The following is a 6148-nucleotide window of genomic DNA, read 5'->3' as shown; positions in this document are numbered from 1 at the left end:
CTTTTTGTGCGCTTCGTGCTTATTATTGTATGTGGAAACCGCCATTTCTGAGTTTTCCCCGTAGGACAGCATAGGCCTACTATAGTGGCGCTGTCAACTACTTTTTTTAATCACTTACGTTTGGTGTTGTCGAGATTGTCTTGTGTACCACGGCACTCTGTTTTGAAAGCCGCGAAAGCCTTGTCACGAAGCGCGGTCAGATCATCACCGGGTGCAGTCTTGATCATGGCGCTACACATCTTCCCTCGCACGGGTAGCAAAGAGAGGAAACCAACAAACCCAAAAGCCAAAACGAACACCAACATTTTACGCGGGTTTTTATACCAGCCAGCAGTTCCTCACTTTGGTATTTGCTTCAAAACGGCGAGCGCACCACTATACAAGACTGGCCTTACGCCTACAAAATATTGTTGTCGTCGTACAGTTTCCACGGTAACCGTGATAAATCAACTTAACAATACAGGTTGCTCTTATTTAATTAAAAAAACTTGTCACCGGCTCCTTCATCGATTACTTGCGTTATTTTGCCCCCTGTTAATAACCGGGTGTTGATACTATAGTAGCCTACAGCTCTATTTTCCTTTTTTATCGCTTGAGTGCCACTCGCCCTGTGCTCAACTGACCGATGTAAATGTAGTTATTATGGTTGAGCTTGCCGTACAATCTCACGCTACATTGATTACAATACTGTTTTACACCTTATACCATTTCTCCGGAGCGTGTTTCCCAGCGATATTCAACCTCCGTGTACATTTAAAAAAAAAATAGATATGGTAATCTTTAAGATTGCTGTTAAATGACACATTCTAATTATAGCCGTCTTGACAACTCTTTTGTGGTATAGAAACGACCAAGGCAGAAAACCACACAATCTTATCATGTGTAGGCCTATGCTGTGTTACGAGGTACACGACTAGGCCTATTATACAGACGTCCAGGGTATACTGCCTTACGTCATGTAATAAAATAAAACAATTTGCAAGCTGCAACCAATCAACACGTATGTATAAAAAATTATGATCGTGTTCCATCCAATCGCTGACGTACAACCGCCGAGTCCTTCTGTCAGTGGGTGATATATAAAGCTTGCTTGCATGTCTGGTTATTTGCCATTTTCTACGATGGGCGCCTCGCAGCGGAGAGCGGTGTCCGCAGCACTCGGGCTGCTTCTGTTCGTGTTCACGGCACACTTGTCCGCGGATCGTAACAACTCGCAGAACGCAACCTTTAGCGCGAAATGCGTGATACACGTGGGCGGCCTGTTCGCTTTCCCGGGCAGCCCTTCCATAGGTATGCAGCAAGAGGTGGCGCAGACGGCACTAGATCACGTCAACGGCTTGGATGGGATTCTGGACGGCTACCATCTGAGCATGAGATGGAACTGGACTGGGGTAAGAGATATTTTGGAAAGAATAAGCGATTTTGTTTATCTTAGTACAAATTGCCTTTAAAACTTTTGCTTTTGCAGAAGGATTCGCTCTTAGCATGAGAGAATCGACGATAAATTCCACGTCACTAATAGTTTATGAAACTCGGCGAAGACTCTAAGCGAAGCTTTAAGCGAGGCAGATTATATTGAAGTTAGGGTTGAAGTCATTTTTCCAATGCAAGATTTTCAGTTGGAATTAATAAAGCTGTAAAATCAAATAATTGCCGAACCCAATTTTTGGGGAGCAATTTTTGCCCTTAGTTTTGCAATTGAAGATTATCATGCTCATTCCTATTATTGTTTTTCATATTGCCATGTCGTTAAGGTACATAATAAGGGCCCCTCTCGTTTTGACAATGTGCTGGTCGTTCGGGGAATCTTTCATCATTAATCATTCAAGACTTGATATCGCTTTGGGTCATCATTCAAGTAATATCGCTTAAGGTGGATTTCGAGTCAGAAAATGCCTCCCTAGTCCAAAGCTCATAAGATAAAGCCATCTTAGGTGTTGATTTTGTTGCTACCATGTACAGGTAGCCCACTTTGCAAACACAATAGCCGAGTCCGCATCGGACTTTTTGGTAAACAAATTCGAGTGCACAATTTTCATTTTCTTCCTTCTGGATACCGTCCAAGCACTATAGAAATTACCGCGAAACTGTAACAATACTGCTCATATCTTGCCTCCGTTTACAATTGCATAAACAACTTTACGAATGGTAACAAACAATTTGACTATACTAATGGTTACAAACAATTTACTGACTATACGGCATGGCATTTGCTCAATTTTTGTAAAATAAAAAATTGGTCAATTTTTCGCCGACCGACCAACCGACACCAAAGTGATATGTAGAAGCTCCTGCCATAGCTTAAAAATACCGGAGACTGTTGCAAACGTAACTATAACCCAATGCGGGTAGCCGTAAGCCTCAAAATTGTGGCGTTGACCGTCGACTTACGTTGTATACGGTCCGAAGCGGTAAGTTTCACTGTCAACTAGGTCACAGGAGAATCGCATTGTCAGTTGTGGATCAACGCGAGGTAGATTAACCACAACGGAATATTAACAGTCACACACGGTGAGCTTTTACAGAGCTGAGTCCAATGCAATTGCAGCTAATGGCGTAAATAGTGGAGGCAAAGTTGTCCCGCATCCTCGTTCGCTGCTTTCCATTTCAACCCGAGTCACGTATTGTTTATTTTGTTCTGGTTAATGCTGCTTTTGTGGATTGCATCGGGGGCGAACAAATACTTGTGGCACTGCCTTAGTCAGACGTGTTGACAGTAAAGAAGAAAAAAAAACACGGCTTACCTTGATGCCAAACCGTGGCATGCTTGCCTGTGCTACCTCAACACGCCGTGTGTATAGCTAACAATAATTCCTGCCACGCACGAGCGTAGCTAAAAAATCCTGCCATGTCTATAAGCGCTGCGACAAGCAACGAGGAAGCAAGGAAAGCGATCTGAAACGATGCTAGAGTCGCATGCAACTTACATTTGTTATATCTGTGGAATCAGAATGGTAAAGTCTTCCGAAAACAATACATGCAGCTCATAATCTGACTTCATTGCAAGCATTCGAGTACACTTCGACATGCATACAACTGTCTGGTCCGCCGTGTGGATGTATACACATTGTAGAGACCGCCGATTGTCTCCCAAAGCACCAGACTGCTTGACTCGACCACTAGAAAAAAAAATCGGAATAAGCCAAAAAGGTGGAAAATCTCATAAATCCTCACTCGAAGAATGAAGTCTTCAAAACTGTTCCGTTCGATTAAATCCTCCGCCGGAAATCGATAAAAGTATTCCGTGTGTGACTGTAATTAAGCTTGTATCCGTGCGCTGGAAAATCGGGCAATCATGGGTAGGCGCTTATATGGTCATGATCTGTTACACGATACCCTGTGGAGACATGTGGAATCTGAAATTTAACGCCTTCACGGCTCTTCCTTGTAACCCAATTGAGTCATATACACAAAACAGAGTTGGCGATAGAAAATGATATCATTCCAACCTTCGTTTGAAATATGAAATGCCATCAAATTGGTTTACGTTTTCGCCCGTGGCATTCTAATTAAATAAAACGCAGGCTGTTTCTAGATAATAATGAAAATAGAAGAAAGTTGGCCATGTGTATGACAATTATATTCGCATAAAAAAGTCAAAGAAAATGTCTCAACACACTGTCAATCGATATTATTTTTTGAACCGAATCAGATTATGGGAATACATGCATGTCATTGTCCAATATTAATTGAAAGCCTCATTTTTCATTTCTTACGTTCGTCGTTTGCTTGTGCCAGAATTCTTCTTGCACGTTTTGAAGTCGTGTATAAATTTATTTTATTTTAGCTGCTCGTGCGGTGACATGCAACTCCGGGAAACGGAACAATAAATATTTAATTTAATTAGCTTTTAAATTTTGTGCCAACTGAATAATATAACCTCTCATATTTAATTGTAAACGGAACAGCATGTCATATGGAAAGTCAAGGGCAACTGTATTCCATTCACTTCGGTTCAAATTCGCATATAATTGTGGTCAATTTCCTGCTATATCTTTGCAACCGAAAGGACGAATTATGTATAAACACTGACAATGCATCACTATATAAGGCCTACAAGACCAAAATGAATATTTTTTTCACATATTTATTAATATGAACTGGGTGGCTTTTTAAGTAGCATATAGTATATTTAAGTTTTCGTATTGGGCCGTCAATTATACATCTCTGTCGTTACTGTGAGTGAACCAATCAAGTAAAACAGCGAGTATGCATGACATTACGAACGTCGGATGGAATACATTTCTGTAATAACTCGTGTTTAACTTAGAGGCGCCGCCACTTCGGAACAAACATCAGCACTGGTTGACTATTAACAAATTCGACGCACTCAACATAAATTATAGTCTACACCGTGAAACCTGTACGGGCAATCGACAATGTTCTCGCAATATTGAACTTGTCATCCTACCCCCTTTATAATCAATCGCTCCGTAAATCAGACCTGGAGAACTAAACAATTTATCTCTCCAGTTTTAGACAATCTTTAAAGGGACATTACGTACTGGAATGCGCCAATTTGGCTACAATGTTTTAAACGAAATGATGTTAATTGGAAAGAGCATTTTCAAGTATAAACGTCCACCCAACCATCCTTTAAAACTCTGGGCGTTTTTGTGTTATTCTTGCGAGAACGAATTTCGGGTGTCTAAATTTTGACTCTCAATAATCGTCCTGTTGAGTGCTAGTCGTGAATCCGCCCGCACAGTGCATCGAATTATGCGGACGTGCGACAAATAAGTAAGGTGTGTGTAATGTGAAACGCATAACGTGTAGGCCATACATTGAATGGACACGGCTAGAAATACGTATGCGTATGCCACAAAATGTCCGCCGCGTCCGATGTAAACAACCGGGGTTTTTTTTGTTCGTCTTTTCTCGGGAACGATAAGACATGAGGTTAGTTTCCTTTCAACCAGACCTTTGAAATGAGATACGTAAACAATCCAAAACAATATTTTTAGGGATTTTAGGCCGTAATACACCTTTAATCAAACGCCGAGGCCATCCACAATCTTCTACTCCGTGGCTCTAGGATCGAGGATTTATTGATCCTTTCAAGTATAACTTGTAAAATTTACATTCGATTTAAGTGTTTTAGATGCTTTTTTCTTTATTGTGCCTTCTGTTATATAGTTGTAGCATAATATTTTCCCGAAGCCTTGCATATTAATTATTAAAGTTGAGCCTGAATCGCTTTTTCTTTTAATTGTGAATGACGTTACGTAAATAAACATTATTTCTTTTAATTACAAGACAAAAGTTTGCGATTTAATGCTCTTAAATTGAACATGAACGACCTTTTCAGCAAACTGAATCGTATTCTTTCTAGAGAGCTGATCCCGAGGAAGGCTTGCGGATACTGTACAACCTAGCCTACACCGGAGCACCTGTTCCAATTATATGGGGGCCTCTTCTGTCACAGGAGGCGCTTATAGTCAACAAGGTGGCGGCAAGGTTCAACATCGTTCAGGTCAGCTAATTTCTTTTTTCACTTATTTACCATTTCCCCCCGATTGGCCTCATGTCCCGATTTAACGTTACAGTTGACAGGGAAGAAATTCGAGAGTGAACATTATGAAATTGCGATGAAATTGCGATAAATATGAAATTGCGATACCTCATTATTGTTACTCTCGTTTTGTATTTATAAAGCGCACGTATCCACCAGTATTGGTTCTCAAGGTGCTACATCATGATTACCCTGCTTATTGGGCCAATGAAACATTCCAAAGATATTCTCAGCTCCCTGGGAGTATACAGCTCGATGCTGCCATTTCGGTGCAAAGCAGCTCAAATCAACCACAATAACCATCTCTGCCCTCACAGGTACCCATTTACTCCTGGGTGGAGAGAAACAATGAGTGACAAAGTGCCTTGCCCAAGGGCACACGTACCACAACCCCAGGCTGGACTCGAACCCACAACCTGCAGAATTACTTTGCAGACCACGATTACAATGCTCATGAGCACGAGGCCACGGCACTCTGGATTTCGGCTTCAGAAATCGAGACAAAGTGCAATGACGAATCTCATTCATTATATTGCAAACAACCTGCGGCACTGCCTTCTCTCATGTTTTGCCGTTATCCCTAGGTTTGAACAGTAGGCCTAATTGCAGTCGAGTCCTTGATGATCATGAGGCATT

Source organism: Patiria miniata, unplaced genomic scaffold (genome assembly GCF_015706575.1).
Source record: "Patiria miniata isolate m_02_andy unplaced genomic scaffold, ASM1570657v1 HiC_scaffold_28, whole genome shotgun sequence".
Taxonomy (NCBI): Eukaryota; Metazoa; Echinodermata; class Asteroidea; order Valvatida; family Asterinidae; genus Patiria; species Patiria miniata.
The sequence above is the reverse complement of the archived record's forward strand: the minus strand, read 5'-3'. Positions refer to the sequence as shown.